This window comes from Brienomyrus brachyistius, chromosome 2 (genome assembly GCF_023856365.1).
Source record: "Brienomyrus brachyistius isolate T26 chromosome 2, BBRACH_0.4, whole genome shotgun sequence".
In the NCBI taxonomy this organism is placed as follows: domain Eukaryota; kingdom Metazoa; phylum Chordata; class Actinopteri; order Osteoglossiformes; family Mormyridae; genus Brienomyrus; species Brienomyrus brachyistius.
The window spans coordinates 40,119,117-40,146,264 of record NC_064534.1 but is presented as its reverse complement, the minus strand read 5'-3'; the positions used below and the strand labels follow the sequence as shown (position 1 = coordinate 40,146,264).

Below are 27,148 nucleotides of genomic sequence, written 5' to 3'. Positions count from 1 at the left end.
AAGATCGCGCCCTGGTGGAATAAAGGCACGAACAGCTTACAGCACCTAGAATTACCAGGCAGTATTTAGAGTAAAACGTGTGTAAAAGCTGCCTTTATGAATGAGAGAAAAAAGAAATATATAAAATAGTAAAACGGAAGGGGAGTGATAGATTTAAATTAATCGTGAGGTGGAGTGCCCCCTGTATAAAGTAAAAGTGAGAAAAGCTTTCAGCACGTGGTATTCCCAGGCAGTCTCCCATCCAAGTACTAACCAGACCCTACCCCGCTTAGCTTCCGAGATCAGACGTGTTCAGGGTGGTATGGCCATAAGCGAGAGACGCTACCAAAAACAGCCCTTTTGCATTACACGCCTCTATACATGCCAGTTGGTCCCATTGGATCCTACTAATGTTTTTTTTTTTTTTTTTTTATCTGACTCACACTGCAGCCCCACCATCCAATCGGCAGCGCCGGACCCACACCAAACATTCACCAAACTACTCAGCCGGCAGCCTACCACAATTATTCCATTTTTTCCGCATCCGCACACTTCCTTCTCTTTAACTCCTTTTCACTACCGCACAGGTTAATCGCCGCACGTCCCCCGCCGGCAAACATTACTCCTTTGCCTACTGCATGCAGGCTTCTCTTAACGACCCTCTGTTATCAACTCCGCTAACAGCCACAAAATCTCCGCCGCACGAAGCCCACTGGTAGCTGCTGAATCACATGCTTCCCCAAAACGTCGCACTGTCAGAACACTGGGAGCTACACACACCAACAAGTCCATACTGCAGGCTGCAGCCAGAACAATTTTCTACATTCAAACATCGACGGCCTCTTCTCTCTAAAAATTCACCAGACCGCTTCTACCACCAGCAAAGAAGTTTCCATCCCTAATTCCTCTGTGATTCCCACTAACCTAAACATTAAGCTGGCATTGAAGGGTGTGAATTACCCCGGCCAATCTGTTCTTTTAAATACAGCTTTTAGCAAGTTTTGAAAGGAGAAGAGCAGAGCTTGCTATGCCAATAATATCGAGTCTTCTGTGGCGAAGTGGTTTTTGCATAGAAAACAAAGCGGTCAGTTGAAGAGGAATAATATCAGTACTTTGTTTAAAACTGTGTGTAAAAAGCTGTCTCTTTATCATTAACAATAAGTTGTAAAACGTGAATGGGGAGTGACAGTCTTCAAGTTTGTGAGAAGATCGCGCCCTGGTGGAATAAAGGCACGAACAGCTTACAGCACCTAGAATTACCAGGAAGTATTTAGAGTAAAACGGTTTCTAAAAGCTGGCTTTATGAAAGAGAGAAAAAATATATATATATAAAATAGTAAAATGGAAGGGGAGTGCTAGATTTAAATTATTTGTGAAGTGGAGCGCCCCCTGTATAAAGTAAAAGTGAGAAAAGCTTACAGCACCTGGTATACCCAGGAGGTCTCCCATCCAAACACTAACCAGACCCTACCCTGCTTAGCTTCCGAGATCAGACGAGATCGGGCGCGTTCAGGGTGGTACGGCCGTAAGCGAGAGATGCTACCAAAAACAGCCCTTTTGCATTACACGCCTCTATACATGCCAGTTGGTCCCATTGGATCCTACTAATGTTCTTTTTTTTTTTTATCTGACTCACACTGCAGCCCCACCATCCAATCGGCAGCGCCGGACCCACACCAAACATTCACCAAACTACTCAGCCGGCAGCCTACCACAATTATTCCATTCTTTCCGCATCCGCACACTTCCTTCTCTTTAAGTCCTTTTCACTACCTCACAGGTTAATCGCCGCACGTCCCCCGCCGGCAAACATTACTCATTTGCCTACCGCATGCAGGCTTCTCTTAACGACCCACTGCTATCAACTCAGCTAACAGCCACAAAATCTCCGCCGCACGAAGCCCACTAGTAGCTGCTGAATCACATGCTTCCCCAAAACGTCGCGCTGTCAGATCACTGGGAGCTACACACACGAACAAGTCCATACTGCAGGCTGCAGCCAGAACAATTTTCTACATTCAAACATCGACGGCCTCTTCTCTCTAAAAATTCACCAGACCGCTTCTACCACCAGCAAAGAAGTTTCCATCCCTAATTCCTCTGTGATTCCCACTAACCTAAACATTAAGCTGGCATTGAAGTGTGTGAATTACCATGGCCAACCTGCTCTTTTAAATACAGCTTTTAGCAAGTTTTGAAAGGAGGAGAAGAGCAGACCTTGCTATGCCAATAATATCGAGTCTTTTGTGGTGAAGTGGTTTTTGCATAGAAAACAAAGCGGTGAGTTGAAGAGGAATTATATCAGTACTTTGTTTAAAACTGTGTGTAAAAAGCTGTCTCTTTATCATTAACAATAAGTTGTAAAACGTGAATGGGGAGTGACAGTCTTCAAGTTTGTGAGAAGATCGCGCCCAGGTAGAATAAAGGCACGAACAGCTTACAGCACCTAGAATTACCAGGCAGTATTTAGAGTAAAACGGTGTGTAAAAGCTGCCTTTATGAATGAGAGAAAAAAAATATATATATATAAAATAGTAAAACGTAAGGGGAGTGATAGATTTAAATTAATCGTGAAGTGGAGTGCCCCCTGTATAAAGTAAAAGTGAGAAAAGCTTACAGCACCTGGTATTCCCAAGAGGTCTCCCATCCAAGTACTAACCAGACCCTACCCTGCTTGGTTTCCGAGATCGGATGAGATCGGGCGTGTTCAGGGTGGTATGGTCATAAGCGAGAGACGCTACCAAAAACAGCCCTTTTGCATTACACGCGTCTATACATGCCAGTTAGTCCCATTGGATCCTACTCCTGTTTTTTTTTTTTTTATCTGACTCACACTGCAGCCCCACCATCCAATCGGCAGCGCCGGACCCACACCAAACATTCACCAAACTACTCAGCCGGCAGCCTACCACAATTATTCCATTCTTTCCGCATCCGCACACTTCCTTCTTTTTAACTCCTTTTCACTACCGCACAGGTTAATCGCCGCACGTCCCCCGCCAGCAAACATTACTCCTTTGCCTACTGCATGTAGGCTTCTCTTAACGACCCTCTGTTATCAACTCCGCTAACAGCCACAAAATCTCCGCCGCACGAAGCCCACTGGTAGCTGCTGAATCACATGCTTCCCCAAAACGTCGCGCTGTCAGAACACTGGGAGCTACACACACCAACAAGTCCATACTGCAGGCTGCAGCCAGAACTATTTTCTACATTCAAACATCGACGGCCTCTTCTCTCTAAAAATTCACCAGACCGCTTCTAGCACCAGCAAAGAAGTTTCCATCCCTAATTCCTCTGTGATTCCAACTAACCTAAACATTAAGCTGGCATTGAAGGGTGTGAATTACCCCGGCCAATCTGTTCTTTTAAATACAGCTTTTAGCAAGTTTTGAAAGGAGAAGAGCAGAACTTGCTATGCCAATAATATCGAGTCTTCTGTGGCGAAGTGGTTTTTGCATAGAAAACAAAGCGGTCAGTTGAAGAGGAATAATATCAGTACTTTGTTTAAAACTGTGTGTAAAAAGCTGTCTCTTTATCATTAACAATAAGTTGTAAAATGTGAATTGGGAGTGACAGTCTTCAAGTTTGTGAGAAGATCGCGCCCTGGTGGAATAAAGGCACGAACAGCTTACAGCACCTAGAATTACCAGGCAGTATTTAGAGTAAAACGTGTGTAAAAGCTGCCTTTATGAATGAGAGAAAAAAGAAATATATAAAATAGTAAAATAGAAGGGGAGTGATAGATTTAAATTAATCGTGAAGTGGAGCGCCCCCTGTATAAAGTAAAAGTGAGAAAAGCTTACAGCACCTGGTATTCCCAGGTGGTCTCCCATCCAAGTACTAACCAGAACCTACCCTCCTTAGCTTACGAGATCAGACGAGATCGGGCGTGTTCAGGGTGGTATGGCCGTAAGCGAAAGATGCCACCAAAAACAGCCCTTTTGCATTACACGCGTCTATACATGCCAGTTAGTCCCATTGGATCCTACTCCTGCTTTTTTTTTTTTTTATCTGACTCACACTGCAGCACCACCATCCAATCGGCAGCGCCGGACCCACACCAAACATTCACCAAACTACTCAGCCGGCAGCCTACCACAATTATTCCATTCTTTCCGCATCCGCACACTTCCTTCTCTTTAACTCCTTTTCACTACCGCACAGGTTAATCGCCGCACGTCCCCCGCCGGCAAACATTACTCCTTTGCCTACTGCATGCAGGCTTCTCTTAACGACCCTCTGTTATCAACTCCGCTAACAGCCACAAAATCTCCGCCGCACGAAGCCCACTGGTAGCTGCTGAATCACATGCTTCCCCAAAACGTCGCGCTGTCAGAACACTGGGAGCTACACACACCAACAAGTCCATACTGCAGGCTGCAGCCAGAACAATTTTCTATATTCAAACATCGACGGCCTCTTCTCTCTAAAAATTCACCAGACCGCTTCTACCACCAGCAAAGAAGTTTCCATCCCTAATTCCTCTGTGACTCCCACTAACCTAAACATTAAGCTGGCATTGAAGGGTGTGAATTACCCCGGCCAATCTGTTCTTTTAAATACAGCTTTTAGCAAGTTTTGAAAGGAGAAGAGCAGAACTTGCTATGCCAATAATATCGAGTCTTCTGTGGCGAAGTGGTTTTTGCATAGAAAACAAAGCGGTCAGTTGAAGAGGAATAATATCAGTACTTTCTTTAAAACTGTGTGTAAAAAGCTGTCTCTTTATCATTAACAATAAGTTGTAAAACGTGAATGGGGAGTGACAGTTTTCAAGTTTGTGAGAAGATCGCGCCCTGGTGGAATAAAGGCACGAAGAGCTTACAGCACCTAGAATTACCAGGCAGTATTTAGACTAAAACGGTGTGTAAAAGCTGCCTTTATGAAAGAGAGAAAATAAAAATATATATATAAAATAGTAAAATGGAAGGGGAGTGATAGATTTAAATTAATCGTGAAGTGGAGCGCCCCCTGTATAAAGTAAAAGTGAGAAAAGCTTACAGCACCTGGTATTCCCAGGTGGTCTCCCATCCAAGTACTAACCAGACCCTACCCTGCTTAGCTTCCGAGATCAGACGAGATCGGGCGTGTTCAGGGTGGTATGGCCGTAAGCGAGAGACGCTACCAAAAACAGCCCTTTTGCATTACACGCCTCTATACATGCCAGTTGGTCCCATTGGATCCTACTCCTGGTTTTTTTTTTTTTTTTTATCTGACTCACACTGCAGCACCACCATCCAATCGGCAGCGCCGGACCCACACCAAACATTCACCAAACTACTCAGCCGGCAGCCTACCACAATTATTCCATTCTTTCCGCATCCGCACACTTCCTTCTCTTTAACTCCTTTTCACTACCGCACAGGTTAATCGCCGCACGTCCCCCGCCGGCAAACATTACTCATTTGCCTACCGCATGCAGGCTTCTCTTAACGACCCTCTGTAATCAACTCCGCTAACAGCCACAAAATCTCCGCCGCACGAAGCCCACTGGTAGCTGTTGAATCACATGCTTCCCCAAAACGTTGCGCTGTCAGAACATTGGGAGCTACACACACCAACAAGTCCATACTGCAGGCTGCAGCCAGAACAATTTTCTACATCCAAACATCGACGGCCTCTTCTCTCTAAAAATTCACCAGACCGCTTCTACCACCAGCAAAGAAGTTTCCATCCCTAATTCCTCTGTGATTCCCACTAACCTAAACATTAAGCTGGCATTGAAGGGTTTGAATTACCCCGGCCAATCTGTTCTTTTAAATACAGCTTTTAGCAAGTTTTGAAAGGAGAAGAGCAGAACTTGCTATGCCAATAATATCGAGTCTTCTGTGGCGAAGTGGTTTTTGCATAGAAAACAAAGCGGTCAGTTGAAGAGGAATAATATCAGTACTTTGTTTAAAACTGTGTGTAAAAAGCTGTCTCTTTATCATTAACAATAAGTTGTAAAACGTGAATGGGGAGTGACAGTCTTCAAGTTTGTGAGAAGATCGCGCCCTGGTGGAATAAAGGCACGAACAGCTTACAGCACCTAGAATTACCAGGCAGTATTTAGAGTAAAACGTGTGTAAAAGCTGCCTTTATGAATGAGAGAAAAAAGAAATATATAAAATAGTAAAACGGAAGGGGAGTGATAGATTTAAATTAATCGTGAGGTGGAGTGCCCCCTGTATAAAGTAAAAGTGAGAAAAGCTTTCAGCACGTGGTATTCCCAGGCAGTCTCCCATCCAAGTACTAACCAGACCCTACCCCGCTTAGCTTCCGAGATCAGACGTGTTCAGGGTGGTATGGCCATAAGCGAGAGACGCTACCAAAAACAGCCCTTTTGCATTACACGCCTCTATACATGCCAGTTGGTCCCATTGGATCCTACTAATGTTTTTTTTTTTTTTTTTTTATCTGACTCACACTGCAGCCCCACCATCCAATCGGCAGCGCCGGACCCACACCAAACATTCACCAAACTACTCAGCCGGCAGCCTACCACAATTATTCCATTTTTTCCGCATCCGCACACTTCCTTCTCTTTAACTCCTTTTCACTACCGCACAGGTTAATCGCCGCACGTCCCCCGCCGGCAAACATTACTCCTTTGCCTACTGCATGCAGGCTTCTCTTAACGACCCTCTGTTATCAACTCCGCTAACAGCCACAAAATCTCCGCCGCACGAAGCCCACTGGTAGCTGCTGAATCACATGCTTCCCCAAAACGTCGCACTGTCAGAACACTGGGAGCTACACACACCAACAAGTCCATACTGCAGGCTGCAGCCAGAACAATTTTCTACATTCAAACATCGACGGCCTCTTCTCTCTAAAAATTCACCAGACCGCTTCTACCACCAGCAAAGAAGTTTCCATCCCTAATTCCTCTGTGATTCCCACTAACCTAAACATTAAGCTGGCATTGAAGGGTGTGAATTACCCCGGCCAATCTGTTCTTTTAAATACAGCTTTTAGCAAGTTTTGAAAGGAGAAGAGCAGAGCTTGCTATGCCAATAATATCGAGTCTTCTGTGGCGAAGTGGTTTTTGCATAGAAAACAAAGCGGTCAGTTGAAGAGGAATAATATCAGTACTTTGTTTAAAACTGTGTGTAAAAAGCTGTCTCTTTATCATTAACAATAAGTTGTAAAACGTGAATGGGGAGTGACAGTCTTCAAGTTTGTGAGAAGATCGCGCCCTGGTGGAATAAAGGCACGAACAGCTTACAGCACCTAGAATTACCAGGAAGTATTTAGAGTAAAACGGTTTCTAAAAGCTGGCTTTATGAAAGAGAGAAAAAATATATATATATAAAATAGTAAAATGGAAGGGGAGTGCTAGATTTAAATTATTTGTGAAGTGGAGCGCCCCCTGTATAAAGTAAAAGTGAGAAAAGCTTACAGCACCTGGTATACCCAGGAGGTCTCCCATCCAAACACTAACCAGACCCTACCCTGCTTAGCTTCCGAGATCAGACGAGATCGGGCGCGTTCAGGGTGGTACGGCCGTAAGCGAGAGATGCTACCAAAAACAGCCCTTTTGCATTACACGCCTCTATACATGCCAGTTGGTCCCATTGGATCCTACTAATGTTCTTTTTTTTTTTTATCTGACTCACACTGCAGCCCCACCATCCAATCGGCAGCGCCGGACCCACACCAAACATTCACCAAACTACTCAGCCGGCAGCCTACCACAATTATTCCATTCTTTCCGCATCCGCACACTTCCTTCTCTTTAAGTCCTTTTCACTACCTCACAGGTTAATCGCCGCACGTCCCCCGCCGGCAAACATTACTCATTTGCCTACCGCATGCAGGCTTCTCTTAACGACCCACTGCTATCAACTCAGCTAACAGCCACAAAATCTCCGCCGCACGAAGCCCACTAGTAGCTGCTGAATCACATGCTTCCCCAAAACGTCGCGCTGTCAGATCACTGGGAGCTACACACACGAACAAGTCCATACTGCAGGCTGCAGCCAGAACAATTTTCTACATTCAAACATCGACGGCCTCTTCTCTCTAAAAATTCACCAGACCGCTTCTACCACCAGCAAAGAAGTTTCCATCCCTAATTCCTCTGTGATTCCCACTAACCTAAACATTAAGCTGGCATTGAAGTGTGTGAATTACCATGGCCAACCTGCTCTTTTAAATACAGCTTTTAGCAAGTTTTGAAAGGAGGAGAAGAGCAGACCTTGCTATGCCAATAATATCGAGTCTTTTGTGGTGAAGTGGTTTTTGCATAGAAAACAAAGCGGTGAGTTGAAGAGGAATTATATCAGTACTTTGTTTAAAACTGTGTGTAAAAAGCTGTCTCTTTATCATTAACAATAAGTTGTAAAACGTGAATGGGGAGTGACAGTCTTCAAGTTTGTGAGAAGATCGCGCCCAGGTAGAATAAAGGCACGAACAGCTTACAGCACCTAGAATTACCAGGCAGTATTTAGAGTAAAACGGTGTGTAAAAGCTGCCTTTATGAATGAGAGAAAAAAAATATATATATATAAAATAGTAAAACGTAAGGGGAGTGATAGATTTAAATTAATCGTGAAGTGGAGTGCCCCCTGTATAAAGTAAAAGTGAGAAAAGCTTACAGCACCTGGTATTCCCAAGAGGTCTCCCATCCAAGTACTAACCAGACCCTACCCTGCTTGGTTTCCGAGATCGGATGAGATCGGGCGTGTTCAGGGTGGTATGGTCATAAGCGAGAGACGCTACCAAAAACAGCCCTTTTGCATTACACGCGTCTATACATGCCAGTTAGTCCCATTGGATCCTACTCCTGTTTTTTTTTTTTTTATCTGACTCACACTGCAGCCCCACCATCCAATCGGCAGCGCCGGACCCACACCAAACATTCACCAAACTACTCAGCCGGCAGCCTACCACAATTATTCCATTCTTTCCGCATCCGCACACTTCCTTCTTTTTAACTCCTTTTCACTACCGCACAGGTTAATCGCCGCACGTCCCCCGCCAGCAAACATTACTCCTTTGCCTACTGCATGTAGGCTTCTCTTAACGACCCTCTGTTATCAACTCCGCTAACAGCCACAAAATCTCCGCCGCACGAAGCCCACTGGTAGCTGCTGAATCACATGCTTCCCCAAAACGTCGCGCTGTCAGAACACTGGGAGCTACACACACCAACAAGTCCATACTGCAGGCTGCAGCCAGAACTATTTTCTACATTCAAACATCGACGGCCTCTTCTCTCTAAAAATTCACCAGACCGCTTCTAGCACCAGCAAAGAAGTTTCCATCCCTAATTCCTCTGTGATTCCAACTAACCTAAACATTAAGCTGGCATTGAAGGGTGTGAATTACCCCGGCCAATCTGTTCTTTTAAATACAGCTTTTAGCAAGTTTTGAAAGGAGAAGAGCAGAACTTGCTATGCCAATAATATCGAGTCTTCTGTGGCGAAGTGGTTTTTGCATAGAAAACAAAGCGGTCAGTTGAAGAGGAATAATATCAGTACTTTGTTTAAAACTGTGTGTAAAAAGCTGTCTCTTTATCATTAACAATAAGTTGTAAAATGTGAATTGGGAGTGACAGTCTTCAAGTTTGTGAGAAGATCGCGCCCTGGTGGAATAAAGGCACGAACAGCTTACAGCACCTAGAATTACCAGGCAGTATTTAGAGTAAAACGTGTGTAAAAGCTGCCTTTATGAATGAGAGAAAAAAGAAATATATAAAATAGTAAAATAGAAGGGGAGTGATAGATTTAAATTAATCGTGAAGTGGAGCGCCCCCTGTATAAAGTAAAAGTGAGAAAAGCTTACAGCACCTGGTATTCCCAGGTGGTCTCCCATCCAAGTACTAACCAGAACCTACCCTCCTTAGCTTACGAGATCAGACGAGATCGGGCGTGTTCAGGGTGGTATGGCCGTAAGCGAAAGATGCCACCAAAAACAGCCCTTTTGCATTACACGCGTCTATACATGCCAGTTAGTCCCATTGGATCCTACTCCTGCTTTTTTTTTTTTTTATCTGACTCACACTGCAGCACCACCATCCAATCGGCAGCGCCGGACCCACACCAAACATGCACCAAACTACTCAGCCGGCAGCCTACCACAATTATTCCATTCTTTCCGCATCCGCACACTTCCTTCTTTTTAACTCCTTTTCACTACCGCACAGGTTAATCGCCGCACGTCCCCCGCCGGCAAACATTACTCCTTTGCCTTCTGCATGCAGGCTTCTCTTAATGACCCTCTGTTATCAACTCCGCTAACAGCCACAAAATCTCCGCCGCACGAAGCCCACTGGTAGCTGCTGAATCACATGCTTCCCCAAAACGTCGCGCTGTCAGAACACTGGGAGCTACACACACCAACAAGTCCATACTGCAGGCTGCAGCCAGACCTATTTTCTACATTCAAACATCGACGGCCTCTTCTCTCTAAAAATTCACCAGACCGCTTCTACCACCAGCAAAGAAGTTTCCATCCCTAATTCCTCTGTGATTCCCACTAACCTAAACATTAAGCTGGCATTGAAGGGTGTGAATTACCCCGGCCAATCTGTTCTTTTAAATACAGCTTTTAGCAAGTTTTGAAAGGAGAAGAGCAGAACTTGCTATGCCAATAATATCGAGTCTTCTGTGGCGAAGTGGTTTTTGCATAGAAAACAAAGCGGTCAGTTGAAGAGGAATAATATCAGTACTTTGTTTAAAACTGTGTGTAAAAAGCTGTCTCTTTATCATTAACAATAAGTTGTAAAACGTGAATGGGGAGTGACAGTCTTCAAGTTTGTGAGAAGATCGCGCCCTGGTGGAATAAAGGCACGAACAGCTTACAGCACCTAGAATTACCAGGAAGTATTTAGAGTAAAACGTGTGTAAAAGCTGCCTTTATGAATGAGAGAAAAAAGAAATATAAAAAATAGTAAAATAGAAGGGGAGTGATAGATTTAAATTAATCGTGAGGTGGAGTGCCCCCTGTATAAAGTAAAAGTGAGAAAAGCTTACAGCACGTGGTATTCTCAGGCAGTCTCCCATCCAAGTACTAACAAGACCCTACCCCACTTAGCTTCCGAGATCAGACGAGATCGGGCGTGTTCAGGGTGGTATGGCCATAAGCGAGAGCGGCGAACAAAAACAGCCCTTTTGCATTACACGCCTCTATACATGCCAGTTAGTCCCATTGGATCCTACTCCTGTTTTTTTTTTTTTTTTTATCTGACTCACACTGCAGCCCCACCATCCAATCGGCAGCGCCGGACCCACACCAAACATTCACCAAACTACTCAGCCGGCAGCCTACCACAATTATTCCATTCTTTCCGCATCCGCACACTTCCTTCTCTTTAACTCCTTTTCACTACCGCACAGGTTAATCGCCGCACGTCCCCCGCCGGCAAACATTACTCCTTTGCCTACTGCATGCAGGCTTCTCTTAACGACCCTCTGTTATCAACTCCGCTAACAGCCACAAAATCTCCGCCGCACGAAGCCCACTGGTAGCTGCTGAATCACATGCTTCCCCAAAACGTCGCGCTGTCAGAACACTGGGAGCTACACACACCAACAAGTCCATACTGCAAGCTGCAGCCAGAACAATTTTCTACATTCAAACATCGACGGCCTCTTCTCTCTAAAAATTCAGCAGACCGCTTCTACCACCAGCAAAGAAGTTTCCATCCCTAATTCCTCTGTGATTCCCACTAACCTAAACATTAAGCTGGCATTGAAGGGTGTGAATTACCCTGGCCAATCTGTTCTTTTAAATACAGCTTTTAGCAAGTTTTGAAAGGAGAAGAGCAGAACTTGCTATGCCAATAATATCGAGTCTTCTGTGGCGAAGTGGTTTTTGCATAGAAAACAAAGCGGTCAGTTGAAGAGGAATAATATCAGTACTTTGTTTAAAACTGTGTGTAAAAAGCTGTCTCTTTATCATCAACAATAAGTTGTAAAACGTGAATGGGGAGTGACAGTCTTCAAGTTTGTGAGAAGATCGCGCCCTGGTGGAATAAAGGCACGAACAGCTTACAGCACCTAGAATTACCAGGAAGTATTTAGAGTAAAACGGTTTCTAAAAGCTGCCTTTATGAATGAGAGAAAAAAAATATATATATATAAAATAGTAAAATGGAAGGGGATTGATAGATTTAAATTAATCGTGAAGTGGAGCGCCCCCTGTATAAAGTAAAAGTGAGAAAAGCTTACAGCACCTGGTATTCCCAGGTGGTCTCCCATCCAAGTACTAACCAGACCCTACCCTGCTTAGCTTCCAAGATCAGACGAGATCGGGCGTGTTCAGGGTGGTATGGCCGTAAGCGAGAGATGCTACCAAAAACAGCCCTTTTGCATTACACGCCTCTATACATGCCAGTTGGTCCCATTGGATCCTACTAATGTTCTTTTTTTTTTTTTTATCTGACTCACACTGCAGCCCCACCATCCAATCGGCAGCGCCGGACCCACACCAAACATTCACCAAACTACTCAGCCGGCAGCCTACCACAATTATTCCATTCTTTCCGCATCCGCACACTTCCTTCTTTTTAACTCCTTTTCACTACCGCACAGGTTAATCGCCGCACGTCCCCCGCCGGCAAACATTACTCCTTTGCCTACTGCATGCAGGCTTCTCTTAACGACCCTCTGTTATCAACTCCGCTAACAGCCACAAAATCTCCGCCGCACGAAGCCCACTGGTAGCTGCTGAATCACATGCTTCCCCAAAACGTCGCGCTGTCAGAACACTGGGAGCTACACACACCAACAAGTCCATACTGCAGGCTGCAGCCAGAACAATTTTCTACATTCAAACATCGACGGCCTCTTCTCTCTAAAAATTCACCAGACCGCTTCTACCACCAGCAAAGAAGTTTCCATCCCTAATTCCTCTGTGATTCCCACTAACCTAAACATTAAGCTGGCATTGAAGGGTGTGAATTACCCCGGCCAATCTGTTCTTTTAAATACAGCTTTTAGCAAGTTTTGAAAGGAGAAGAGCAGAACTTGCTATGCCAATAATATCGAGTCTTCTGTGGCGAAGTGGTTTTTGCATAGAAAACAAAGCGCTCAGTTGAAGAAGAATAATATCAGTACTTTGTTTAAAACTGTGTGTAAAAAGCTGTCTCTTTATCATTAACAATAAGTTGTAAAACGTGAATGGGGAGTGACAGTCTTCAAGTTTGTGAGAAGATCGCGCCCTGGTGGAATAAAGGCACGAACAGCTTACAGCACCTAGAATTACCAGGAAGTATTTAGAGTAAAACGTGTGTAAAAGCTGCCTTTATGAATGAGAGAAAAAAGAAATATAAAAAATAGTAAAATAGAAGGGGAGTGATAGATTTAAATTAATCGTGAGGTGGAGTGCCCCCTGTATAAAGTAAAAGTGAGAAAAGCTTACAGCACGTGGTATTCCCAGGCAGTCTCCCATCAAAGTACTAACAAGACCCTACCCCACTTAGCTTCCGAGATCAGACGAGATCGGGCGTGTTCAGGGTGGTATGGCCATAAGCGAGAGCGGCGAACAAAAACAGCCCTTTTGCATTACACGCCTCTATACATGCCAGTTAGTCCCATTGGATCCTACTCCTGTTTTTTTTTTTTTTTTTATCTGACTCACACTGCAGCCCCACCATCCAATCGGCAGCGCCGGACCCACACCAAACATTCACCAAACTACTCAGCCGGCAGCCTACCACAATTATTCCATTCTTTCCGCATCCGCACACTTCCTTCTCTCTAACTCCTTTTCACTACCGCACAGGTTAATCGCCGCACGTCCCCCGCCGGCAAACATTACTCCTTTGCCTACTGCATGCAGGCTTCTCTTAACGACCCTCTGTTATCAACTCCGCTAACAGCCACAAAATCTCCACCGCACGAAGCCCACTGGTAGCTGCTGAATCACATGCTTCCCCAAAACGTCGCGCTGTCAGAACACTGGGAGCTACACACACCAACAAGTCCATACTGCAAGCTGCAGCCAGAACAATTTTCTACATTCAAACATCGACGGCCTCTTCTCTCTAAAAATTCAGCAGACCGCTTCTACCACCAGCAAAGAAGTTTCCATCCCTAATTCCTCTGTGATTCCCACTAACCTAAACATTAAGCTGGCATTGAAGGGTGTGAATTACCCCGGCCAATCTGTTCTTTTAAATACAGCTTTTAGCAAGTTTTGAAAGGAGAAGAGCAGAACTTGCTATGCCAATAATATCGAGTCTTCTGTGGCGAAGTGGTTTTTGCATAGAAAACAAAGCGGTCAGTTGAAGAGGAATAATATCAGTACTTTGTTTAAAACTGTGTGTAAAAAGCTGTCTCTTTATCATTAACAATAAGTTGTAAAACGTGAATGGGGAGTGACAGTCTTCAAGTTTGTGAGAAGATCGCGCCCTGGTGGAATAAAGGCACGGACAGCTTACAGCACCTAGAATTACCAGGAAGTATTTAGAGTAAAACGGTGTGTAAAAGCTGCCTTTATGAATGAGAGAAAAAAAAATATATATATAAAATAGTAAAATGGAAGGGGAGTGATAGATTTAAATAAATCGTGAAGTGGAGCGCCCCCTGTATAAAGTAAAAGTGAGAAAAGCTTACAGCACCTGGTATGCCCAGGTGGTCTCCCATCCAAGTACTAACCAGAACCTACCCTCCTTAGCTTCCGAGATCAGACGAGATCGGGCGTGTTCAGGGTGGTATGGCCGTAAGCGAAAGATGCTACCAAAAACAGCCCTTTTGCATTACACGCGTCTATACATGCCAGTTAGTCCCATTGGATCCTACTCCTGCTTTTTTTTTTTTTTTATCTGACTCACACTGCAGCACCACCATCCAATCGGCAGCGCCGGACCCACACCAAACATTCACCAAACTACTCAGCCGGCAGCCTACCACAATTATTCCATTCTTTCCGCATCCGCACACTTCCTTCTTTTTAACTCCTTTTCACTACCGCACAGGTTAATCGCCGCACGTCCCCCGCCGGCAAACATTACTCCTTTGCCTTCTGCATGCAGGCTTCTCTTAATGACCCTCTGTTATCAACTCCGCTAACAGCCACAAAATCTCCGCCGCACGAAGCCCACTGGTAGCTGCTGAATCACATGCTTCCCCAAAACGTCGCGCTGTCAGAACACTGGGAGCTACACACACCAACAAGTCCATACTGCAGGCTGCAGCCAGACCTATTTTCTACATTCAAACATCGACGGCCTCTTCTCTCTAAAAATTCACCAGACCGCTTCTACCACCAGCAAAGAAGTTTCCATCCCTAATTCCTCTGTGATTCCCACTAACCTAAACATTAAGCTGGCATTGAAGGGTGTGAATTACCCCGGCCAATCTGTTCTTTTAAATACAGCTTTTAGCAAGTTTTGAAAGGAGAAGAGCAGAACTTGCTATGCCAATAATATCGAGTCTTCTGTGGCGAAGTGGTTTTTGCATAGAAAACAAAGCGGTCAGTTGAAGAGGAATAATATCAGTACTTTGTTTAAAACTGTGTGTAAAAAGCTGTCTCTTTATCATTAACAATAAGTTGTAAAACGTGAATGGGGAGTGACAGTCTTCAAGTTTGTGAGAAGATCGCGCCCTGGTGGAATAAAGGCACGAACAGCTTACAGCACCTAGAATTACCAGGAAGTATTTAGAGTAAAACGGTTTCTAAAAGCTGCCTTTATGAATGAGAGAAAAAAAATATATATATATAAAATAGTAAAATGGAAGGGGATTGATAGATTTAAATTAATCGTGAAGTGGAGCGCCCCCTGTATAAAGTAAAAGTGAGAAAAGCTTACAGCACCTGGTATTCCCAGGTGGTCTCCCATCCAAGTACTAACCAGACCCTACCCTGCTTAGCTTCCAAGATCAGACGAGATCGGGCGTGTTCAGGGTGGTATGGCCGTAAGCGAGAGATGCTACCAAAAACAGCCCTTTTGCATTACACGCCTCTATACATGCCAGTTGGTCCCATTGGATCCTACTAATGTTCTTTTTTTTTTTTTTATCTGACTCACACTGCAGCCCCACCATCCAATCGGCAGCGCCGGACCCACACCAAACATTCACCAAACTACTCAGCCGGCAGCCTACCACAATTATTCCATTCTTTCCGCATCCGCTCACTTCCTTCTTTTTAACTCCTTTTCACTACCGCACAGGTTAATCGCCGCACGTCCCCCGCCGGCAAACATTACTCCTTTGCCTACTGCATGCAGGCTTCTCTTAACGACCCTCTGTTATCAACTCCGCTAACAGCCACAAAATCTCCGCCGCACGAAGCCCACTGGTAGCTGCTGAATCACATGCTTCCCCAAAACGTCGCGCTGTCAGAACACTGGGAGCTACACACACCAACAAGTCCATACTGCAGGCTGCAGCCAGAACAATTTTCTACATTCAAACATCGACGGCCTCTTCTCTCTAAAAATTCACCAGACCGCTTCTACCACCAGCAAAGAAGTTTCCATCCCTAATTCCTCTGTGATTCCCACTAACCTAAACATTAAGCTGGCATTGAAGGGTGTGAATTACCCCGGCCAATCTGTTCTATTAAATACAGCTTTTAGCAAGTTTTGAAAGGAGAAGAGCAGAACTTGCTATGCCAATAATATCGAGTCTTCTGTGGCGAAGTGGTTTTTGCATAGAAAACAAAGCGCTCAGTTGAAGAAGAATAATATCAGTACTTTGTTTAAAACTGTGTGTAAAAAGCTGTCTCTTTATCATTAACAATAAGTTGTAAAACGTGAATGGGGAGTGACAGTCTTCAAGTTTGTGAGAAGATCGCGCCCTGGTGGAATAAAGGCACGAACAGCTTACAGCACCTAGAATTACCAGGAAGTATTTAGAGTAAAACGTGTGTAAAAGCTGCCTTTATGAATGAGAGAAAAAAGAAATATAAAAAATAGTAAAATAGAAGGGGAGTGATAGATTTAAATTAATCGTGAGGTGGAGTGCCCCCTGTATAAAGTAAAAGTGAGAAAAGCTTACAGCACGTGGTATTCCCAGGCAGTCTCCCATCCAAGTACTAACAAGACCCTACCCCACTTAGCTTCCGAGATCAGACGAGATCGGGCGTGTTCAGGGTGGTATGGCCATAAGCGAGAGCGGCGAACAAAAACAGCCCTTTTGCATTACACGCCTCTATACATGCCAGTTAGTCCCATTGGATCCTACTCCTGTTTTTTTTTTTTTTTTTTATCTGACTCACACTGCAGCCCCACCATCCAATCGGCAGCGCCGGACCCACACCAAACATTCACCAAACTACTCAGCCGGCAGCCTACCACAATTATTCCATTCTTTCCGCATCCGCACACTTCCTTCTCTTTAACTCCTTTTCACTACCGCACAGGTTAATCGCCGCACGTCCCCCGCCGGCAAACATTACTCCTTTGCCTACTGCATGCAGGCTTCTCTTAACGACCCTCTGTTATCAACTCCGCTAACAGCCACAAAATCTCCGCCGCACGAAGCCCACTGGTAGCTGCTGAATCACATGCTTCCCCAAAACGTCGCGCTGTCAGAACACTGGGAGCTACACACACCAACAAGTCCATACTGCAAGCTGCAGCCAGAACAATTTTCTACATTCAAACATCAACGGCCTCTTCTCTCTAAAAATTCAGCAGACCGCTTCTACCACCAGCAAAGAAGTTTCCATCCCTAATTCCTCTGTGATTCCCACTAACCTAAACATTAAGCTGGCATTGCAGGGTGTGAATTACCCTGGCCAATCTGTTCTTTTAAATACAGCTTTTAGCAAGTTTTGAAAGGAGAAGAGCAGAACTTGCTATGCCAATAATATCGAGTCTTCTGTGGCGAAGTGGTTTTTGCATAGAAAACAAAGCGGTCAGTTGAAGAGGAATAATATCAGTACTTTGTTTAAAACTGTGTGTAAAAAGCTGTCTCTTTATCATCAACAATAAGTTGTAAAACGTGAATGGGGAGTGACAGTCTTCAAGTTTGTGAGAAGATCGCGCCCTGGTGGAATAAAGGCACGAACAGCTTACAGCACCTAGAATTACCAGGAAGTATTTAGAGTAAAACGGTTTCTAAAAGCTGCCTTTATGAATGAGAGAAAAAAAAATTATATATATAAAATAGTAAAATGGAAGGGGATTGATAGATTTAAATTAATCGTGAAGTGGAGCGCCCCCTGTATAAAGTAAAAGTGAGAAAAGCTTACAGCACCTGGTATTCCCAGGTGGTCTCCCATCCAAGTACTAACCAGACCCTACCCTGGTTAGCTTCCAAGATCAGACAAGATCGGGCGTGTTCAGGGTGGTATGGCCGTAAGCGAGAGATGCTACCAAAAACAGCCCTTTTGCATTACACGCCTCTATACATGCCAGTTGGTCCCATTGGATCCTACTAATGTTCTTTTTTTTTTTTTATCTGACTCACACTGCAGCCCCACCATCCAATCGGCAGCGCCGGACCCACACCAAACATTCACCAAACTACTCAGCCGGCAGCCTACCACAATTATTCCATTCTTTCCGCATCCGCACACTTCCTTCTTTTTAACTCCTTTTCACTACCGCACAGGTTAATCGCCGCACGTCCCCCGACGGCAAACATTACTCCTTTGCCTACCTCATGCAGGCTTCTCTTAACGACCCTCTGTTATCAACTCCGCTAACAGCCACAAAATCTCCGCCGCACGAAGCCCACTGGTAGCTGCTGAATCACATGCTTCCCCAAAACGTCGCGCTGTCAGAACACTGGGAGCTACACACACCAACAAGTCCATACTGCAGGCTGCAGCCAGAACAATTTTCTACATTCAAACATCGACGGCCTCTTCTCTCTAAAAATTCACCAGACCGCTTCTACCACCAGCAAAGAAGTTTCCATCCCTAATTCCTCTGTGATTCCCACTAACCTAAACATTAAGCTGGCATTGAAGGGTGTGAATTACCCCGGCCAATCTGTTCTTTTAAATACAGCTTTTAGCAAGTTTTGAAAGGAGAAGAGCAGAACTTGCTATGCCAATAATATCGAGTCTTCTGTGGCGAAGTGGTTTTTGCATAGAAAACAAAGCGGTCAGTTGAAGAGGAATAATATCAGTACTTTGTTTAAAACTGTGTGTAAAAAGCTGTCTCTTTATCATTAACAATAAGTTGTAAAACGTGAATGGGGAGTGACAGTCTTCAAGTTTGTGAGAAGATCGCGCCCTGGTGGAATAAAGGCACGGACAGCTTACAGCACCTAGAATTACCAGGAAGTATTTAGAGTAAAACGGTGTGTAAAAGCTGCCTTTATGAATGAGAGAAAAAAAAAAAATATATATAAAATAGTAAAATGGAAGGGGAGTGATAGATTTAAATTAATCGTGAAGTGGAGCGCCCCCTGTATAAAGTAAAAGTGAGAAAAGCTTACAGCACCTGGTATTCCCAGGTGGTCTCCCATCCAAGTACTAACCAGAACCTACCTTGCTTAGCTTCCGAGATCAGACGATATCGGGCGTGTTCAGGGTGGTATGGCCATAAGCGAGAGACGTAACCAAAAACAGTCCTTTTGCATTACACGCGTCTATACATGCCAGTTAGTCCCATTGGATCCTACTCCTGGTTTTTTTTTTTTTTTATCTGACTCACACTGCAGCACCACCATCCAATCGGCAGCGCCGGACCCACACCAAACATTCACCAAACTACTCAGCCGGCAGCCTACCACAATTATTCCATTCTTTCCGCATCCGCACACTTCCTTCTTTTTAACTCCTTTTCACTACCGCACAGGTTAATCGCCGCACGTCCCCCGACGGCAAACATTACTCCTTTGCCTACCTCATGCAGGCTTCTCTTAACGACCCTCTGTTATCAACTCCGCTAACAGCCACAAAATCTCCGCCGCACGAAGCCCACTGGTAGCTGCTGAATCACATGCTTCCCCAAAACGTCGCGCTGTCAGAACACTGGGAGCTACACACACCAACAAGTCCATACTGCAGGCTGCAGCCAGAACAATTTTCTACATTCAAACATCGACGGCCTCTTCTCTCTAAAAATTCACCAGACCGCTTCTACCACCAGCAAAGAAGTTTCCATCCCTAATTCCTCTGTGATTCCCACTAACCTAAACATTAAGCTGGCATTGAAGGGTGTGAATTACCCCGGCCAATCTGTTCTTTTAAATACAGCTTTTAGCAAGTTTTGAAAGGAGAAGAGCAGAACTTGCTATGCCAATAATATCGAGTCTTCTGTGGCGAAGTGGTTTTTGCATAGAAAACAAAGCGGTCAGTTGAAGAGGAATAATATCAGTACTTTGTTTAAAACTGTGTGTAAAAAGCTGTCTCTTTATCATTAACAATAAGTTGTAAAACGTGAATGGGGAGTGACAGTCTTCAAGTTTGTGAGAAGATCGCGCCCTGGTGGAATAAAGGCACGGACAGCTTACAGCACCTAGAATTACCAGGAAGTATTTAGAGTAAAACGATGTGTAAAAGCTGCCTTTATGAATGAGAGAAAAAAAAATATATATATATAAAATAGTAAAATGGAAGGGGAGTGATAGATTTAAATTAATCGTGAAGTGGAGCGCCCCCTGTATAAAGTAAAAGTGAGAAAAGCTTACAGCACCTGGTATTCCCAGGTGGTCTCCCATCCAAGTACTAACCAGAACCTACCCTGCTTAGCTTCCGAGATCAGACGATATCGGGCGTGTTCAGGGTGGTATGGCCATAAGCGAGAGACGCGACCAAAAACAGTCCTTTTGCATTACACGCGTCTATACATGCCAGTTAGTCCCATTGGATCCTACTCCTGGTTTTTTTTTTTTTTATCTGACTCACACTGCAGCACCACCATCCAATCGGCAGCGCCGGACCCACACCAAACATTCACCAAACTACTCAGCCGGCAGCCTACCACAATTATTCCATTCTTTCCGCATCCGCACACTTCCTTCTCTTTAACTCATTTTCACTACCGCACAGGTTAATCGCCGCACGTCCCCCGCCGGCAAACATTACTCCTTTGCCTACTGCATGCAGGCTTCTCTTAACGACCCTCTGTTATCAACTCCGCTAACAGCCACAAAATCTCCGCCGCACGAAGCCCACTGGTAGCTGCTGAATCACATGCTTCCCCAAAACGTCGCGCTGTCAGAACACTGGGAGCTACACACACCAACAAGTCCATACTGCAGGCTGCAGCCAGAACAATTTTCTACATTCAAACATCGACGGCCTCTTCTCTCTAAAAATTCACCAGACCGCTTCTACCACCAGCAAAGAAGTTTCCATCCCTAATTCCTCTGTGATTCCCACTAACCTAAACATTAAGCTGGCATTGAAGGGTGTGAATTACCCCGGTCAATCTGTTCTTTTAAATACAGCTTTTAGCAAGTTTTGAAAGGAGAAGAGCAGAACTTGCTATGCCAATAATATCGAGTCTTCTGTGGCGAAGTGGTTTTTGCATAGAAAACAAAGCGGTCAGTTGAATAGGAATAATATCAGTACTTTGTTTAAAACTGTGTGTAAAAAGCTGTCTCTTTATCATTAACAATAAGTTGTAAAACGTGAATGGGGAGTGACAGTCTTCAAGTTTGTGAGAAGATCGCGCCCTGGTGGAATAAAGGCACGGACAGCTTACAGCACCTAGAATTACCAGGAAGTATTTAGAGTAAAACGGTGTGTAAAAGCTGCCTTTATGAATGAGAGAAAAAAAAAATATATATATAAAATAGTAAAATGGAAGGGGAGTGATAGATTTAAATTAATCGTGAAGTGGAGCGCCCCCTGTATAAAGTAAAAGTGAGAAAAGCTTACAGCACCTGGTATTCCCAGGTGGTCTCCCATCCAAGTACTAACCAGAACCTACCCTGCTTAGCTTCCGAGATCAGACGATATCGGGCGTGTTCAGGGTGGTATGGCCATAAGCGAGAGACGTGACCAAAAACAGTCCTTTTGCATTACACGCGTCTATACATGCCAGTTAGTCCCATTGGATCCTACTCCTGGTTTTTTTTTTTTTTTTATCTGACTCACACTGCAGCACCACCATCCAATCGGCAGCGCCGGACCCACACCAAACATTCACCAAACTACTCAGCCGGCAGCCTACCACAATTATTCCATTCTTTCCGCATCCGCACACTTCCTTCTTTTTAACTCCTTTTCACTACCGCACAGGTTAATCGCCGCACGTCCCCCGACGGCAAACATTACTCCTTTGCCTACCTCATGCAGGCTTCTCTTAACGACCCTCTGTTATCAACTCCGCTAACAGCCACAAAATCTCCGCCGCACGAAGCCCACTGGTAGCTGCTGAATCACATGCTTCCCCAAAACGTCGCGCTGTCAGAACACTGGGAGCTACACACACCAACAAGTCCATACTGCAGGCTGCAGCCAGAACAATTTTCTACATTCAAACATCGACGGCCTCTTCTCTCTAAAAATTCACCAGACCGCTTCTACCACCAGCAAAGAAGTTTCCATCCCTAATTCCTCTGTGATTCCCACTAACCTAAACATTAAGCTGGCATTGAAGGGTGTGAATTACCCCGGCCAATCTGTTCTTTTCAATACAGCTTTTAGCAAGTTTTGAAAGGAGAAGAGCAGAACTTGCTATGCCAATAATATCGAGTCTTCTGTGGCGAAGTGGTTTTTGCATAGAAAACAAAGCGGTCAGTTGAAGAGGAATAATATCAGTACTTTGTTTAAAACTGTGTGTAAAAAGCTGTCTCTTTATCATTAACAATAAGTTGTAAAACGTGAATGGGGAGTGACAGTCTTCAAGTTTGTGAGAAGATCGCGCCCTGGTGGAATAAAGGCACGGACAGCTTACAGCACCTAGAATTACCAGGAAGTATTTAGAGTAAAACGGTGTGTAAAAGCTGCCTTTATGAATGAGAGAAAAAAATATATATATATAAAATAGTAAAATGGAAGGGGAGTGATAGATTTAAATTAATCGTGAAGTGGAGCGCCCCCTGTATAAAGTAAAAGTGAGAAAAGCTTACAGCACCTGGTATTCCCAGGTGGTCTCCCATCCAAGTACTAACCAGAACCTACCCTGCTTAGCTTCCGAGATCAGACGATATCGGGCGTGTTCAGGGTGGTATGGCCATAAGCGAGAGACGCGACCAAAAACAGCCCTTTTGCATTACACGCGTCTATACATGCCAGTTAGTCCCATTGGATCCTACTCCTGGTTTTTTTTTTTTTTTATCTGACTCACACTGCAGCACCACCATCCAATCGGCAGCGCCGGACCCACACCAAACATTCACCAAACTACTCAGCCGGCAGCCTACCACAATTATTCCATTCTTTCCGCATCCGCACACTTCCTTCTTTTTAACTCCTTTTCACTACCGCACAGGTTAATCGCCGCACGTCCCCCGACGGCAAACATTACTCCTTTGCCTACCTCATGCAGGCTTCTCTTAACGACCCTCTGTTATCAACTCCGCTAACAGCCACAAAATCTCCGCCGCACGAAGCCCACTGGTAGCTGCTGAATCACATGCTTCCCCAAAACGTCGCGCTGTCAGAACACTGGGAGCTACACACACCAACAAGTCCATACTGCAGGCTGCAGCCAGACCTATTTTCTACATTCAAACATCGACGGCCTCTTCTCTCTAAAAATTCACCAGACCGCTTCTACCACCAGCAAAGAAGTTTCCATCCCTAATTCCTCTGTGATTCCCACTAACCTAAACATTAAGCTGGCATTGAAGGGTGTGAATTACCCCGGCCAATCTGTTCTATTAAATACAGCTTTTAGCAAGTTTTGAAAGGAGAAGAGCAGAACTTGCTATGCCAATAATATCGAGTCTTCTGTGGCGAAGTGGTTTTTGCAATGAAAACAAAGCGGTCAGTTGAAGAGGAATAATATCAGTACTTTGTTTAAAACTGTGTGTAAAAAGCTGTCTCTTTATCATTAACAATAAGTTGTAAAACGTGAATGGGGAGTGACAGTCTTCAAGTTTGTGAGAAGATCGCGCCCTGGTGGAATAAAGGCACGGACAGCTTACAGCACCTAGAATTACCAGGAAGTATTTAGAGTAAAACGGTGTGTAAAAGCTGCCTTTATGAATGAGAGAAAAAAAAATATATATATAAAATAGTAAAATGGAAGGGGAGTGATAGATTTAAATAAATCGTGAAGTGGAGCGCCCCCTGTATAAAGTAAAAGTGAGAAAAGCTTACAGCACCTGGTATTCCCAGGAGGTCTCCCATCCAAGTACTAACCAGACCCTACCCTGCTTGGCTTCCGAGATCAGATGAGATCGGGCGTGTTCAGGGTGGTATGGCCATAAGCAAGAGACGCGACCAAAAACAGCCCTTTTGCATTACACGCGTCTATACATGCCAGTTAGTCCCATTGGATCCTACTCCTGGTTTTTTTTTTTTTTTTTCTGACTCACACTGCAGCACCACCATCCAATCGGCAGCGCCGGACCCACACCAAACATTCACCAAACTACTCAGCCGGCAGCCTACCACAATTATTCCATTCTTTCCGCATACGCACACTTCCTTCTTTTTAACTCCTTTTCACTACCGCACAGGTTAATCGCCGCACGTCCCCCGCCGGCAAACATTACTCCTTTGCCTACCGCATGCAGGCTTCTCTTAACGACCCTCTGTTATCAACTCCGCTAACAGCCACAAAATCTCCGCCGCACGAAGCCCACTGGTAGCTGCTGAATCACATGCTTCCCCAAAACGTCGCGCTGTCAGAACACAGGGAGCTACACACACCAACAAGTCCATACTGCAGGCTGCAGCCAGAACAATTTTCTACATTCAAACATCGACGGCCTCTTCTCTCTAAAAATTCACCAGACCGCTTCTACCACCAGCAAAGAAGTTTCCATCCCTAATTCCTCTGTGATTCCCACTAACCTAAACATTAAGCTGGCATTGAAGGGTGTGAATTACCCCGGCCAATCTGTTCTTTTAAATACAGCTTTTAGCAAGTTTTGAAAGGAGAAGAGCAGAACTTGCTATGCCAATAATATCGAGTCTTCTGTGGCGAAGTGCTTTTTGCATAGAAAACAAAGCGGTCAGTTGAAGAGGAATAATATCAGTACTTTGTTTAAAACTGTGTGTAAAAAGCTGTCTCTTTATCATTAACAATAAGTTGTAAAACGTGAATGGGGAGTGACAGTCTTCAAGTTTGTGAGAAGATCGCGCCCTGGTGGAATAAAGGCACGGACAGCTTACAGCACCTAGAATTACCAGGAAGTATTTAGAGTAAAACGGTGTGTAAAAGCTGCCTTTATGAATGAGAGAAAAAAAAAATATATATATAAAATAGTAAAATGGAAGGGGAGTGATAGATTGAACTTAATCGTGAAGTGGAGCGCCCCCTGTATAAAGTAAAAGTGAGAAAAGCTTACAGCACCTGGTATTCCCAGGTGGTCTCCCATCCAAGTACTAACCAGAACCTACCCTGCTTAGCTTCCGAGATCAGACGATATCGGGCGTGTTCAGGGTGGTATGGCCATAAGCGAGAGACGTGACCAAAAACAGTCCTTTTGCATTACACGCGTCTATACATGCCAGTTAGTCCCATTGGATCCTACTCCTGGTTTTTTTTTTTTTTTATCTGACTCACACTGCAGCACCACCATCCAATCGGCAGCGCCGGACCCACACCAAACATTCACCAAACTACTCAGCCGGCAGCCTACCACAATTATTCCATTCTTTCCGCATACGCACACTTCCTTCTTTTTAACTCCTTTTCACTACCGCACAGGTTAATCGCCGCACGTCCCCCGCCGGCAAACATTACTCCTTTGCCTACCGCATGCAGGCTTCTCTTAACGACCCTCTGTTATCAACTCCGCTAACAGCCACAAAATCTCCGCCGCACGAAGCCCACTGGTAGCTGCTGAATCACATGCTTCCCCAAAACGTCGCGCTGTCAGAACACTGGGAGCTACACACACCAACAAGTCCATACTGCAGGCTGCAGCCAGAACAATTTTCTACATTCAAACATCGACGGCCTCTTCTCTCTAAAAATTCACCAGACCGCTTCTACCACCAGCAAAGAAGTTTCCATCCCTAATTCCTCTGTGATTCCCACTAACCTAAACATTAAGCTGGCATTGAAGGGTGTGAATTACCCCGGCCAATCTGTTCTTTTAAATACAGCTTTTAGCAAGTTTTGAAAGGAGAAGAGCAGAACTTGCTATGCCAATAATATCGAGTCTTCTGTGGCGAAGTGCTTTTTGCATAGAAAACAAAGCGGTCAGTTGAAGAGGAATAATATCAGTACTTTGTTTAAAACTGTGTGTAAAAAGCTGTCTCTTTATCATTAACAATAAGTTGTAAAACGTGAATGGGGAGTGACAGTCTTCAAGTTTGTGAGAAGATCGCGCCCTGGTGGAATAAAGGCACGGACAGCTTACAGCACCTAGAATTACCAGGAAGTATTTAGAGTAAAACGGTGTGTAAAAGCTGCCTTTATGAATGAGAGAAAAAAAATATATATATATAAAATAGTAAAATGGAAGGGGAGTGATAGATTGAAATTAATCGTGAAGTGGAGCGCCCCCTGTATAAAGTAAAAGTGAGAAAAGCTTACAGCACCTGGTATTCCCAGGAGGTCTCCCATCCAAGTACTAACCAGACCCTACCCTGCTTGGCTTCCGAGATCAGATGAGATCGGGCGTGTTCAGGGTGGTATGGCCATAAGCAAGAGACGTGACCAAAAACAGCCCTTTTGCATTACACGCGTCTATACATGCCAGTTAGTCCCATTGGATCCTACTCCTGTTTTTTTTTTTTTTTTTTTCTGACTCACACTGCAGCACCACCATCCAATCGGCAGCGCCGGACCCACACCAAACATTCACCAAACTACTCAGCCGGCAGCCTACCACAATTATTCCATTCTTTCCGCACACGCACACTTCCTTCTTTTTAACTCCTTTTCACTACCGCACAGGTTAATCGCCGCACGTCCCCCGCCGGCAAACATTACTCCTTTGCCTACCGCATGCAGGCTTCTCTTAACGACCCTCTGTTATCAACTCCGCTAACAGCCACAAAATCTCCGCCGCACGAAGCCCACTGGTAGCTGCTGAATCACATGCTTCCCCAAAACGTCGCGCTGTCAGAACACTGGGAGCTACACACACCAACAAGTCCATACTGCAGGCTGCAGCCAGAACAATTTTCTACATTCAAACATCGACGGCCTCTTCTCTCTAAAAATTCACCAGACCGCTTCTACCACCAGCAAAGAAGTTTC

General features: G+C 44.7%; 18 non-coding genes and 5 pseudogenes across 18 annotated transcripts; all 23 read right to left on the bottom strand.

The window, feature by feature from the left end:
- Positions 1–204: 204 nt before the first annotated feature.
- On the bottom strand, positions 205–313 carry LOC125732283 (5S ribosomal RNA; annotated as a pseudogene).
- Positions 314–1,391: 1,078 nt separating this feature from the next.
- On the bottom strand, positions 1,392–1,510 carry LOC125730533 (5S ribosomal RNA). Its single transcript, XR_007390840.1, has one exon. It is a non-coding gene; the product is annotated as a 5S ribosomal RNA (ribosomal RNA).
- Positions 1,511–2,589: 1,079 nt separating this feature from the next.
- LOC125736428 (5S ribosomal RNA) lies at positions 2,590–2,708 on the bottom strand. The gene has a single exon (XR_007395707.1). It is a non-coding gene; the product is annotated as a 5S ribosomal RNA (ribosomal RNA).
- A 1,070-nt stretch (positions 2,709–3,778) lies between these two features.
- Positions 3,779–3,897, bottom strand: LOC125730011 (5S ribosomal RNA). Its single transcript, XR_007390388.1, has one exon. It is a non-coding gene; the product is annotated as a 5S ribosomal RNA (ribosomal RNA).
- Positions 3,898–4,973: 1,076 nt separating this feature from the next.
- Positions 4,974–5,092, bottom strand: LOC125736789 (5S ribosomal RNA). Its single transcript, XR_007396057.1, has one exon. It is a non-coding gene; the product is annotated as a 5S ribosomal RNA (ribosomal RNA).
- A 1,074-nt stretch (positions 5,093–6,166) lies between these two features.
- On the bottom strand, positions 6,167–6,275 carry LOC125732281 (5S ribosomal RNA; annotated as a pseudogene).
- A 1,078-nt stretch (positions 6,276–7,353) lies between these two features.
- Positions 7,354–7,472, bottom strand: LOC125730523 (5S ribosomal RNA). Its single transcript, XR_007390834.1, has one exon. It is a non-coding gene; the product is annotated as a 5S ribosomal RNA (ribosomal RNA).
- A 1,079-nt stretch (positions 7,473–8,551) lies between these two features.
- Positions 8,552–8,670, bottom strand: LOC125736427 (5S ribosomal RNA). The gene has a single exon (XR_007395706.1). It is a non-coding gene; the product is annotated as a 5S ribosomal RNA (ribosomal RNA).
- Positions 8,671–9,740: 1,070 nt separating this feature from the next.
- Positions 9,741–9,859, bottom strand: LOC125730000 (5S ribosomal RNA). The gene has a single exon (XR_007390377.1). It is a non-coding gene; the product is annotated as a 5S ribosomal RNA (ribosomal RNA).
- Positions 9,860–10,930: 1,071 nt separating this feature from the next.
- Positions 10,931–11,049, bottom strand: LOC125731742 (5S ribosomal RNA; annotated as a pseudogene).
- A 1,078-nt stretch (positions 11,050–12,127) lies between these two features.
- LOC125733536 (5S ribosomal RNA) lies at positions 12,128–12,246 on the bottom strand. The gene has a single exon (XR_007392879.1). It is a non-coding gene; the product is annotated as a 5S ribosomal RNA (ribosomal RNA).
- A 1,073-nt stretch (positions 12,247–13,319) lies between these two features.
- LOC125731728 (5S ribosomal RNA) lies at positions 13,320–13,438 on the bottom strand (annotated as a pseudogene).
- A 1,077-nt stretch (positions 13,439–14,515) lies between these two features.
- On the bottom strand, positions 14,516–14,634 carry LOC125728910 (5S ribosomal RNA). The gene has a single exon (XR_007389475.1). It is a non-coding gene; the product is annotated as a 5S ribosomal RNA (ribosomal RNA).
- A 1,077-nt stretch (positions 14,635–15,711) lies between these two features.
- On the bottom strand, positions 15,712–15,830 carry LOC125733535 (5S ribosomal RNA). Its single transcript, XR_007392878.1, has one exon. It is a non-coding gene; the product is annotated as a 5S ribosomal RNA (ribosomal RNA).
- Positions 15,831–16,903: 1,073 nt separating this feature from the next.
- On the bottom strand, positions 16,904–17,022 carry LOC125731661 (5S ribosomal RNA; annotated as a pseudogene).
- Positions 17,023–18,101: 1,079 nt separating this feature from the next.
- On the bottom strand, positions 18,102–18,220 carry LOC125736529 (5S ribosomal RNA). The gene has a single exon (XR_007395807.1). It is a non-coding gene; the product is annotated as a 5S ribosomal RNA (ribosomal RNA).
- Positions 18,221–19,297: 1,077 nt separating this feature from the next.
- Positions 19,298–19,416, bottom strand: LOC125731032 (5S ribosomal RNA). The gene has a single exon (XR_007391322.1). It is a non-coding gene; the product is annotated as a 5S ribosomal RNA (ribosomal RNA).
- Positions 19,417–20,494: 1,078 nt separating this feature from the next.
- LOC125736936 (5S ribosomal RNA) lies at positions 20,495–20,613 on the bottom strand. The gene has a single exon (XR_007396203.1). It is a non-coding gene; the product is annotated as a 5S ribosomal RNA (ribosomal RNA).
- A 1,076-nt stretch (positions 20,614–21,689) lies between these two features.
- Positions 21,690–21,808, bottom strand: LOC125736934 (5S ribosomal RNA). Its single transcript, XR_007396201.1, has one exon. It is a non-coding gene; the product is annotated as a 5S ribosomal RNA (ribosomal RNA).
- A 1,077-nt stretch (positions 21,809–22,885) lies between these two features.
- LOC125736933 (5S ribosomal RNA) lies at positions 22,886–23,004 on the bottom strand. Its single transcript, XR_007396200.1, has one exon. It is a non-coding gene; the product is annotated as a 5S ribosomal RNA (ribosomal RNA).
- Positions 23,005–24,080: 1,076 nt separating this feature from the next.
- LOC125733034 (5S ribosomal RNA) lies at positions 24,081–24,199 on the bottom strand. Its single transcript, XR_007392392.1, has one exon. It is a non-coding gene; the product is annotated as a 5S ribosomal RNA (ribosomal RNA).
- A 1,077-nt stretch (positions 24,200–25,276) lies between these two features.
- Positions 25,277–25,395, bottom strand: LOC125736932 (5S ribosomal RNA). Its single transcript, XR_007396199.1, has one exon. It is a non-coding gene; the product is annotated as a 5S ribosomal RNA (ribosomal RNA).
- Positions 25,396–26,472: 1,077 nt separating this feature from the next.
- Positions 26,473–26,591, bottom strand: LOC125733033 (5S ribosomal RNA). Its single transcript, XR_007392391.1, has one exon. It is a non-coding gene; the product is annotated as a 5S ribosomal RNA (ribosomal RNA).
- Between the last annotated feature and the right edge of the window lie 557 nt (positions 26,592–27,148).